This window comes from Argiope bruennichi, chromosome 1 (genome assembly GCF_947563725.1).
Source record: "Argiope bruennichi chromosome 1, qqArgBrue1.1, whole genome shotgun sequence".
Lineage (NCBI taxonomy): Eukaryota > Metazoa > Arthropoda > Arachnida > Araneae > Araneidae > Argiope > Argiope bruennichi.
Genome location: NC_079151.1, coordinates 101,680,636 through 101,693,495, shown reverse-complemented (window position 1 = coordinate 101,693,495; position 12,860 = coordinate 101,680,636). Strand labels below are relative to the sequence as shown.

The 12,860-nt window shown below is 28.8% G+C and overlaps 4 non-coding genes across 4 annotated transcripts; all 4 read right to left on the bottom strand.

Moving 5' to 3' along the window:
* Positions 1 to 3,288: 3,288 nt before the first annotated feature.
* Trnag-ucc (transfer RNA glycine (anticodon UCC)) lies at positions 3,289 to 3,360 on the bottom strand. The gene has a single exon. It is a non-coding gene; the product is annotated as a tRNA-Gly (tRNA).
* A 1,414-nt stretch (positions 3,361 to 4,774) lies between these two features.
* Positions 4,775 to 4,846, bottom strand: Trnag-ucc (transfer RNA glycine (anticodon UCC)). The gene has a single exon. It is a non-coding gene; the product is annotated as a tRNA-Gly (tRNA).
* Positions 4,847 to 10,382: 5,536 nt separating this feature from the next.
* Positions 10,383 to 10,454, bottom strand: Trnag-ucc (transfer RNA glycine (anticodon UCC)). Its single transcript has one exon. It is a non-coding gene; the product is annotated as a tRNA-Gly (tRNA).
* A 1,966-nt stretch (positions 10,455 to 12,420) lies between these two features.
* On the bottom strand, positions 12,421 to 12,492 carry Trnag-ucc (transfer RNA glycine (anticodon UCC)). Its single transcript has one exon. It is a non-coding gene; the product is annotated as a tRNA-Gly (tRNA).
* Between the last annotated feature and the right edge of the window lie 368 nt (positions 12,493 to 12,860).

Genomic DNA, 12,860 nt, shown 5'->3' with positions numbered 1-12,860 from the left:
TTACACATAAAATCAAGGGGATCGTTTTTTTAAAAAAAATGTTAGCTTTCAAAGCATTTCAACATCTGGAAAACTTATATACTAGCCGTCTTTGGCAACCAGTGGGATCACAGGGAATAATAGTTTGGTGGTCATAATTCCCTCAACAAAGTATTTTTAGGCATCATATAGTAAAAGTAAGCATTAAAATCGTGTTAGTTTGATAGCTTTACACCTTTTGTATTAGTTGTGTACATCAACCTTTCTCATGGAGTCAATTTCAATGAACTCATGGTTTAAATAATCTATAATAATAAATGATCTATTCAAAATTATACGCTATATTTTGTTGTAATGTTATTTTACCTTTTGATTTTTCATATAAATTGTGCTGAAAATAAGCAGAAATTTTCTTCTTTAATCTTTAATAATGGAGTCGAATCAAATGATTAAATACAATATGAAATAATGAAAATATCTTACTTTCATTGAAATAATGAAATCTGCTGCTAAAAGTTATGCAAAACAAATTTTAAAAAAATTGCCATAATTTAGAGAAAGTAATTTGCAGGCAATTTAATTGATATAATAAAAGCAATAACCTTTTGAATTTAAGGTGCTATTAGAATTATTTTGATGCAGTAATATTTTTGGAAGTTATGGTGAAAAAAAAAACTGAAAAGTTTATTTAATTTTTACTTAGAATTCACATTTTAAAAAGGTGAATACTCCTACCTTTTAAAGTATATCTGTACCAAATTTGGATTAACTCTAGGTTTAATGGTTTAGATTGTACAGCACCGATACAAATGCAAATTGTAATTTTTTGTAAATACGGACATTGTGACTAATTTATTTCATTTAATATAATTGCATTTCTTCTATCTAAAAATACAGTAATATAGATTTTAAAAAATTGAAAATAACGAATAAAATATGTAATTTAATGTTTAAGAGACTTAATTTATCTGACAGCAACGTTTAATAATTAAAGACTCTGAACAAGCATTTGGAATCGATTCTGTCAGAAATTTTGAATAAGAAAGAAAATTTATTTTGTATAATGTAGAACAGTAACCTCTGTATTTACGGAAAGCTCAATTTTGATGTATGTAGAGTTGCATTATATAGAAATCGGAGCAAAGGACTGAAATCCGCATAAGATTTTTCAAATCATTATAATGAAGCAAAATACGGCATCAAGAAGGACGATTACCAACGAATTTATTATGTTCTGAAGAAGCTCTAGACTAGGCAAAATTATAGTAAAATGCATAATATTTTAAATAGTGTTCACACATACCCTAAGTAAGCTATCTATTAATTTAATATTGCTATTATTTGCAAATGAAAAAATACATTTGGACAAAAATTATTCCAGGATGTATATCAAATTAGAAATTAATTTTAAGTTGCAAAAACAAAGAATAAAATGAAATAAAAGAGAAGGATATGAGGAATCCGGCTTGAAAACTTTATGAAAGCTCATTCTCAGGCGGGGATTCAAACTAGGGATTTTTTTCTAAGAGGAGTCTGAACTTTCGTCCATTTTTTTCTGTGAGGGGCCGGACTTTCAACCAGTTTTATAAACATTGCTTTAATTTTATATTTGTAGTTTCCGGAATGTATACATTTTCATGCAGACGTGCACGACATAAAAAAAATGAAAATGCCTGTTATGTAATTTTAGTCGATAGGGTTTACACAATTTTGGAATTGACGTGAGTGGGCTACAGTCAATTGTAAAATTTTGTTGCTAAGTTCTGAATGGAAAAGTCAAGTTACAAATAAAATCAAGATAGTTTCAAAATAGAGTTTAAAACATAGATTTATAAATAGTTAAGATGTAGTCTATAGATATTAATGAAAATTAGCAATTCTATTTCTCCCTTTGAATTTCGAAAATGAAGGTAACGTTCAGAATATTTTAATAATGTTTATAAATTTTAATTGACAAATTTTCCCGTGAAGGATTATACAAATTAGCAACATAAGTAGGAAAATGAGCGGACATAGCAACTTCATTGGTGTTATCATTTTTATTACAACCTCAACGAAATTCTGTTTTAAAAAGAGTGACTGACAGAAAATTGTACATAAATTTTTAGCGTAACTGCTTTCCTTTTATACATTTTGTTTCTCGCCCTAATATTCAGGAGCAGAATAATATATAGAAACTTTACTTCTGTAAAATTCATTCAAATCAGCAAAGTGGTCGCCTCGAAACTTTCTTGTGTACTCTCTGTGTGTATTATTAACAATATGCAATAGGTAAACAATAGTTACGAAGGAGAATGATATAGTGCAATATTTGGCGATTTATTTAGGCACGCGATTATTTTCAAAACTATATTTCTCAAACTGAGGGTGTTCTGAAACATAGATATTTGTTAAAATCATGACCTCGAATTTTTTGACGATTGCAATACTTTCTTTTTATATAAATTCGTATCCGAGAAAATTAAAAGCCAAGAATTTTATATTAGGAAGATCAAGAAACTAGCTCATCTGTTAAATTCTTTGTTTTTCGTCCAACTTGGCAAAACTTAGAAACAAAGCAGCTGAAACAATTAGAATATTTTTTATAATAACTCAAAGGAATTAGCTGAAGAATACAAATTACATTTTTCAATTAAGACGTTATTATCTGACAAAAAAAATCTTATGGGAATTATACCTGTATTAAATATGCATCTAAGTGTTACGATTCATTTTTAATAGATAACTACCAGAAAAGGATATAAATGTTTATCTTTAGAGGTCAGTTTATTTAGTTTGAAGATGACATATCATTTTTTTTCCTTCATTCATCTGGATATATCATTCCTTTGCGGTGCCTCTTTCTTATAGTTGGCTCTAAATCTTCTTTTGGACAACTTTAATGCATTTTATCTCAACCAGCTGAAGGATACAGTTTACTTTCTTTTTTAGTAGAGCTATTGTAAAGTTAACTCTGATAATTTTTTTTTTTTAATTTTCGAGGAAAATGTTTACATTTAATTTTTTAGAATAAAGACTCCAAAAAAAAATGCTTCATTTTCAATAAAAAAAATCCAATTCAAGCAAATACCATTTTTTTTCCATCGCTCTTTTACGTTCAAAGAATAATTATTCACCTCGTTCCTTCTCCAAGCACAAAGAGTAAAATTTCATACGAATTTTATGGATATTATTATACTGTATAAACAATGTCGGAAAATAATACAATTCAGCGCTTATTCCTTGGAGCTAAAACTTTCGAAGTCCGTAGTAGATAATATATATATTTTCTGGTTAATTTTCTATTTTAAATCAATTGTAAAAAGATTCTGCGTCGGCCGGGAGTCGAACCCGGGTCAACTGCTTGGAAGGCAGCTATGCTAACCGTTATACCACCGACGCGACAAACACCATCTAATTGTGATGCTCCAGTAGATATAGAAATAAGGTCACTTTCTTGTCTTCCTAATATCCAAGAGAAGTTCGGCAGGGAAAATGGAATGCAACAAGAGCAAGTGATCATTTTGTAGCTGGAAGCGGAAGTTGATGTAGAAAAAGGAAACTGGTTTACAGTTTATTGCATTAAAAAAAAGTGTGTGAGGGAGATTACTGTCATTAAATTCTTTATCGATACTTTTCCGTCCTTTTGCTTGCTTTGTAAATTGATTTAAAAAGCAAATCAAAGACTAAGATCGAAAAATGAAGATGCAAATTGTTGTCATATCTTTCATGTATTTTTTAAAGTTTATTCTTAACTATCTTTCATAGGTTTTGTAACAAGGAGGGATTTATTTTTTAAAGTATACCTGTAAAACAAGAAAAAAAGTTTAAAAATGCAATAAGATAAAATATAAGTTGATTATAGTCTAGAAATAGTCCTAAAATATTTTATACTAATTGCCTTTGTCGACCAGCTGATTTTGAAATGGTGTAAAAATAATTTTAGTGTAGTTATATTTTCGGAAGCTATCAAGAAAAAATATAAACGCACTGGTTTGATATAATATGCTAATTAGTGCTAATAATTGACTTGAAAATTAAATTAGGTTGGTAATACTTTTTATGTTTCTCACCAAAATTATAATTATTAAATTGAAAGAATTGATGGTTCCATTCCAATCTATTAAAATTTTTGAAAAACTTTTGATAATTATGATTATATTTGTCAGCGTTCATTTATTTAAATTTTAGCCAAACAGAATAACAGAAATTTTCGTATTTGTAAATAAGAGGAAGCAAACACGATTATGGTACTATAATTTATCACTTTAATTCAGAACGAGTAGCAATTACACATACGAATGTTAGAGATTACATAACCAAATATTTAAATCTAGTGCTTTCTCAAATATGGTTTTGTCTTTTACTTAATTAAGAGGGAAATAGTAATTTGAACACCAAAAGTTGGAAAGAACGAGTGCAAACAAAAGAACTGTAGATCATATTATTCTATAGAGGTAAAATTAATATCTACATATTTAGATTGGCTGTTCTTCTATGTTGCAATGCAGAGAAGACATTTTTCCTCATAAGAGGACAGGCAAAATGAAAATAACAAGATAAAAAAAATCTAAAAATTTGACTTTAATGAAAGAGGGGAATAAGATCTTCTATAAGAAATATCTCATAAATTCAAAGTAAATCCATATATTTAAAAATAGGGACCAAGTTAATTCTCTTTCGTACGAACTGAAATCTTTAGGATATCTACATCCATATTTTAAAACATAATAAAGAAGATAACAAGAAAATAATTTCTCTACTTGTTTCATAAATTATAAAAGACCAGAAATAAACAGAAATTTTAAAAAAATCCTGCGTCGGCCGGGAGTCGAACCCGGGTCAACTGCTTGGAAGGTAGCTATGCTAACCGTTATACCACCGACGCTTCGATAGGGTAGCATTTGTGATGCTTCAATAGGTATGGAAATCAGGTCAAGCATCTTCGTGCATTACTCTTCATTCTGGTAACCGAGAAAAGTTCGGCAGTGAAAACCCTATTCAGGATCAACGAATAGTTCTTCCACTTCGGAAGACGTTTTATGCTGCATTTAGAAACGTATTGCAAAATTCTGACAGAAATGCCTCCATGTTAACTACTAGGAAACAATCGGTTCTAAAAATATATGAACTCAGTCGGAATGGTCTTCCCGAAACTTTTTGATATTCTCTCCAATAATAAATCCCCTCCCTCGCAAAATATTGTGAGCTTCGGGGGACGCCTCTAATGTCTTGCATGGCATTGGGGGAGAATAGTTACGAAATATAGATCCTGACATAAATCTTGCTTTTTATTGTATCTATATATGAATATATGTTTTGGACGAATTTTTCCTAATCTATTTAAAACAGAATTCAACATGTGCACTAAAATTTTAATCGCAAGATAACATAATGAATTTCCTTGATTTAAGCCTTTACATTTAGGAGTTATTGCGATTACATGCATGAGAAAAGTATACCGATCGACAATTATAGAAGATGAAGTGTTTGATGTATTTGTTTCAAACTTTGACACATATTCAAATTTCTGATTCTAAATATGTGTACCAAATTTTATGTACCTACCTTTTTGCATTTTGTAGTTATTGAATTCATTTTTATGCGGACAACCGGACAGACAGACTATCTGTGAACGGATTTCGTTCCAAATTGATAGAAAACTACAAATCTGACCTTAAATCCATATATTAAACTCAATCGTTCTAACTCAAGGCAGTTTTGAGTCATCGTGTTCACAAACAGAAAGAATGCACGAAAAAAAAAAAAAATTCGTATTCAGGGAATTTCGAGTTCGAATTTTTTAGACGATTTTAATAATTTATCTGTACTTCATATACGAGATAATAAAATGTAGAGAATGAAGGATATAAAAACTTCCAATATATATACTTCTATAATTTGATTAATTGGTTATCACTACCAATAATAAAGATGAATTTATGTGTGTGGATGTTTGTATTGGTGCCTGACAGGCCAGACCTTTCGAGCTATAGCTCCCAAATTTGACGCATGCGTAACTTGGAAGGTAGGAATGTGCGAGGTGTTTGTAATTATAATTAGAATTTTAACCAGGCCGGGATAGCCTGGTTGGTAGAGAGTCGGATTCGCGTCCCTTAGGTTGCGAGTTCGAATCCCGCCGGCCGAAGATTCCCGCGTGCTTGGTGGCTGACGCGCGTTAAATCTGTCGTGGTCACAAAGTCCTCCATGTCGAGAGTAATATCACTAGGGGTACTGGATCAGGGGTGATTGTTCTCTGATTCAGGTCTAAATTACGATCTCTGGTTGAGTGAAAGAATTGCGTGAATGAAATCCGCCCCGTAAAACGAGTTGTGACATGTGTGCAGCTAAGTCGTTCTCTTGGCCCTAGATGGCGCTACTATAGAAACAAGAGGCGCTCCCCCTCAGGCTTAAATCGGCTGTCTTCAAACAGCGGGCTTGTCCATGGCAAGTGCCATAAGAAACAACAAGAATTTTAATTAATTAAGAATTAAGTTTAATCTTGGCCTTTTTCCGAGATAATATTCGATAATAATACTACAGCAAAAATAAATTTTATACTATTTTATAATTTAAAAAAAATTGTTTATCTAATGATACAATTAAAGGTTCTTGCAAATTTCTTCTGAATCTTGGCAATTTTTAAATAAATGTTTTACTTCATTTTCAAAAATAGATTAAATTTTTAATAAATTTTTTAATAATTTTTTTACTTTATTTTCAAAAATAGATTAGATTTTTTCCTGTAAATTCAAGCCTTTTATTTTTTTCATCAAATATTTGATCACGTGATTTTCTTCCACCTTCAAACATTAGGAAGAAGAATTATGTTTAATATCTGTGTAGTTTATCAAACAATTTGTTTTAAAAAATTTAACCTTCATTTAAAAATTTAGACGAATTAGTCATTTACGTTTTTAATAGATTATAGAACTGGTCTCCATTAGAAATGTTCATGTGCAGAATGAATGGAATATGCGAACTTTAATGTCTGGTACGAACTTTACGATAAGTGATACGAGCTTTAATGTCTGGCAAATTCAGGGTATCATAGTTAGGAAATTATATTTAAATAATTTAAATGAAATTAAATATAGCCATTATCGCTGGCATTCCAGATAGTTATCAAAGGTGACTAAGTATTAATAATAAACGCAGTTAAAATTAATAAGAATTGATTAATTTTAATAAATTGATTGGTCTTTTTATTGGTTACTATTAATAATACTCGATTAATTACATCAACCGTAAATTTCTATTCCATTTCTCATAAATTTTTATTTCTTTACAAATTTTCAACTACGTTTATGAGGATTTGTTTAGCGTAGAACTCAGTAGACATCAGGATGACATTGGATTTCTTTGGTTTAATAAGATAATGTAATAATAATCTTTTGTTTTACTTTAACTTAGAATTATAGACTTAAATCCTAGATAAACATTTGAAAACTGCAGCATTGTACGTAAATAACAATGTTTTGAGATCTATTCAATTAAGAATGTTTTTTTTTATTCTTGTGCTGGGACTTGAATAAGATATCCATCATAGACATCAAAATGACATAGAATTGTAAGTTTAATATCATAAGGTATCATATATATATATATATATATATATATATATATATATATATATATATATATATATATATATATATATATATATATATATATATATATTATAGGCATCATATATTTACATGCCCGATTTAATGTCATTTAGAATTATATCTCTTAATTTCAAATAAACGACTCAATAGGAAGTTTTCCAAGTTTACAATACACGGATATGCTCGCTGTAGAAAGCAAAATACAATTCAATTTACACGGGAAAATGTTCAAACTGGATTCAAGGAAGAAGAACGCCTCACGGAAATGGCGGGATCAAGGTTCAAAGGTATTATCCAAAGGTCATTTACTTCATATTGTTGTTAGAGATGCAAAGATGTACTTTTGGAAGTGGGGCCATCTCTTGAAAGGACTGAGTAATAGTTCTGATTTATAAAATTTATCGACACCTCATCAAACAATTGCATTCGACATGAATATTAGTATTTTTCAAAGACAATCTAATTAATTGCGTGCAGTTTCCCACAGTGCTTATATTATTAAATGTGCTGAAACTCTCCAATTAGATTTTAAAAGATTCACCGTGCAGTACAAAAAAAGTAACGGTTTGAGCTAAAACGTTTTAATATTAATATGTTTAAAAATGTACTAACTTAACAAATTTTTTCCTTATTACTTATTTTTGAAGTTAAATGTTAGCAGTAATTTCCACAAGAATTTAATTAAAACTTGCTTTCAACTGAAATGAATGTAATTTGTAAAAATAAGCTGAATTTTAATATCTGAATCATCAAAAATAGAAAAAAAATTCAAAGAAATATTAGTAGCAACAATGAAAAAGGTTTTCGTTTCACTAATCGATATTTGATCGATAAATAAATACTATATACACAAAAACGTCTTTAAAAGTTCTTTAAATCTAGACACAAAAATTTTATAGCGATTAAATTGCTGTAATTGAAAAGATATTTTTTGAGTTTTAAAATAATAAAAAATTCAATTTTGAGCAATAATATGTTTGGAAGTTATTACAGAAAAACGCTAAAATCTAGTTTTATTTTTAATTCAGCAAAAGTTTTAAAAATTTCCTCCGAGGAACAACTTTTTACTTTCCACAGCAAATCTGTTCAAAAATTGGTGAGTTAATGTCTGTCTGTTCTTTAGAATACCAACATAAAGCTCACATATTGATTCTTATTATTAAAAGAGATGTTGTGAACATATTTCATCATTAAATTTAAACTATTTAGCAAAAGTTACATTTACTTGTAAATGTATAAATAAATTTGCATTAAACTAATTTCGAAATGTATAACATATGTTCTGACGGACAATATTGTATGTTATGCTATTTCTTTTTACAAATAATGTTATTTAAAAAATTTAATCGATATTATTAGTTGATTTGTTCCACAAGAAAGAGTGAAATTTTAGAACAAAGTTTGTTATTCTTTCAGAGTAATTTACAGTTTTAAATCAAATTTCAAACTTTTATTTATCGCTTTGTGTTTTAAAAATGAAAATAACATTTTGAATATTTTAGTAACTTTTATATTTTAGTAACATTTTGAAATTTTAGTAAGTTTCAAGCTATTACTTTTCTTTTTTATAATTACATGGATCAACAATCTTAATTTGGAAAGTTATCAATTTGGCCTTTTAGCATTATACTAAAACGTCATACCAAAATTACCAAGAGAACTTTTATAATAACTTCAAGTTTTATCAAGGAAAGTATTAAGCTTCTGTCTTAAAAAGAGCTAACTGAAGAAATAACATATAGCATTTTTTTATTAACTAATGTATATAGTAAATGCACTAATATATTATTCATCAAAATTTAAAAATCAAAAAGGGAATTTTTTATAAAATTAACTAATTTATCAAAATTTCTAATTTTTTATTTGACGTAACAAAGAGTAAAGATTAGATACACGTAACTCAAATTGACCAACAAAAAACTAAAAAAAAAAAAAAAAATGTTTCATTTGAAATTTTATTATCTGGCTAAAAATAAAATGTGCAAGAATTTTAATATATACTTATGTAGTATAATTTTTGTAATTAGATTGAACTACCAAAAAAAGGAGGAAAATGATATTCTTTGATGGCCATATCATCAAAATTTGTCTGGTTTGGAATGCTGTGACCAGATATATTTTACATTTATCCATGACATTCCTTGATTATGATTCTATAACGTACGTTATTATAAATCTTTTAGACAGTAGCGAATACATTTTAGTTCAAACAGCTAAAAAATATAATTCGTTTTCTCTTCAAATGAATCTATGTATAAACAGTGACTTTGGTAATTTTTTTGATTTCAGAGAAATATATTTAAATTCAATTTCTGTGAATAAAATTTCTTAAGACGAAAAAATCAACATACAAAGAACTTTCCAATTCTTTGCAATAATTTTTTTCTGACACAAGTATTTTCCAAACCCTAAACACATGTAATAATTACTTTTAGACTCAAATGTCTTCTTTCGGGCACAGGTCCGGTTAAATATTTTGACATTTCTTTGATATGCCATAATTAAAATATTTCTTCAAAATTGTAAGGAGTCATGAGTTGATGTTTTGAAAAAAAGAATCTTTTGATTTAATTTAATGTATTTTTTTTTCTCGGAGCAATGATACACCCTCTTGCATCCAATAAATAATTATGATATATCTAATTACTTTTCCAAGCGAAAAGAATTAAATTTCATACACTCGTTAACGATTACCCTTATATAATGTCAACTAATATAGCACATAATTGTTCTATTTTGCGAAAATCTATGAAGGAGAATCAGAAAGTAACTTTCAAACATGCTTTACATTAATTTAAAAAAAAAAAAAATCTCTGCGTCGGCCGGGAGTCGAACCCGGGTCAACTGCTTGGAAGGCAGCTATGCTAACCGTTATACCACCGACGCTTCGAAAGATTTGCTATTATGATGCTTCAATAAGTATAGAAATCAGGTCAAGCATCCACGTGTATTCTTCAGTTTTATGTCCGTTAGAAATTCAGCAATGAAAACCAAATGCAGTATCAACAAATGTTTTCACCATTTCGGCAGACGTGTGACAATGCATATGGAAACTTTTATTGGAAAATTCCTAAAATGAAATACCTCCATATTAATAATCAGGAAATGACCTTTCCTAAAAGTAAATGTGTAATATATGGTCGAATAATTCATTTATCGTCAACATATATGCCTACATGCGGATTAGGGTACCTCGCTCAGAGTGAACAATATTTTACTTCAATAAATGAAGAAATAAAAACATTCGAACGTGCATTGTTCTTCTTCAAACGACAAAAACTCGGCAGCGAAACCGAAAGTAGGAAGAGTGAAGAAGTGAGGGGAAGTGAGGCATGAGGTGCTGTTGAAAAACAAGAAAATTATAGTTTTCCTTCACCAAAAATAATTATAAGGGAAATTTTTTGGTATTAACTTCTGTATGGACTTTTTCTTCTTAGTGGTTCTCAATGCCTTCCAAATTAATGAAAGTAAGAAATTAATGATTAAAAGTTTTAAAAAAAAATGAAGATCCAAATGGTTGCGTAAAACTGAATTTGGTAAAATATCAAAAAATTTATGGCATTTTTTGTACTTAAATCCAAATGTAAATCACAAATATTGCTATAGAATATTGAATATTTTTTACAAACTATCGGGTCTTTTGCCAAATTTAACTGAGATTTACTTTTTATTTCCATCAGTTTCCATTGTTTTATTTATTCTTCATTTATGCAATGAATATTGCATAAAACATTCTTACCTATAAACACAAGAGAACAAAAACAAATATGGTAATCTAATATATCATTTTAATTGGGGAAATGTAGTAATTACCAGATAAATTTCTATTATTAACTAAACCAACCAATCTTTTGTAAATATGATGTTACCTTTTGCTTGATTTGAATAGGAAAAGTATTTTGAATAGCTTACGATGGACAGAGGAGAGAGGGGAGCGCAAACAAATAAGCTGTGCATAATTTATATTGATCTAATGCTGTTATTAATAATTCGGATCAATTTTTTTTCTATCTTTTAATATAGAGAAGGCATTTTTCACATGTGAAAAACTGATAGTGAAAACAAACTAGATATTTTTGAAAATTGTATTTAATAGAGGCAATTGCACAAATAGACATTAAAGGGAACATTACCAACAATCTAAAGAAACTTTTAATAAATATGGCTTAGTATTCTTTTTTATCTGAAGGAAAAAGAGGATTAGACAATCAAATATGGAGAAAATACTAACAAATGAATTTTATATCATGCTATATTGAATAAAATTTCGATAAATTGTTCTATGTTGCAATGCAGAGAAGCTATTTTTAGCTTTTGAATAAACTCAGAATGAAAATAATGAGATATAATTTTTAATATGCGTCTTCGATGGAATGAAAAGAAAGGAAAGAGCAAGAACTGCTATAAAAATCATTTATTCAAAAAATACTAAAAGTGCCACATAAATAAATGAGTAATTTAATCAAATGATATGGATACTGAAAAACTCTAAGATTTATAAGAATACATCTAGGGACCTGATTCGAACCTCAGGTTTGAGGATCCGATTTATGAAACCATATCAACAATTTGATAGATTTTGTTATCGTTATTGGAATGAAACAAATCTTTGAAAGTACATAAATACTTCTGGTGCATCAGTTACAATTGTCAAATGAATTTTTAAAAAATATTTGTTCTGTGAAAAATATTCTTGAATTAGAAAAGCAGACATTTCCAGTAGCACTTAGCAGTTAATCAATTAAAATCTAATTATGAATGATGACGAATTATTCCAGACTGAATGGTGTTGTAATAAAATAAGGATACTTTTCCAATTCTTAAAAGTGTCATTTAGAATTAAAAAAATCATTGCGTCGGCCGGGAGTCGAACCCGGGTCAACTGCTTGGAAGGCAGCTATGCTAACCGTTATACCACCGACGCTTCGAAATACAGCCATCTCTTACTCTTCAATAGATAAAAAAATCAGGTCAAACTTCTTCATTCTTTAATCTCCATTCAGACATCCAAGAGAAGGTCGGCAGTGAAAAGAATGTACAAGATCAACAGGTATTTGATTTTTCCTCTTGAAAAGCGTGCAGGGAAAAAAAATATTTGCATATTCTCATCTTTTCGATCGTTATGAATTTGAACAGTGAAATGATCTCCTGATACATTCATTTCATTTATTTTTAAATATCATATTTTAATGCTTATTAAGGGATTCAAGGGCATCATTTTTATTTTCCTGGATGCAGTGGTCTCTGCTGTGACTTGCTTTCATTTAGCCGGAAATAGAATGTTGATAGTAT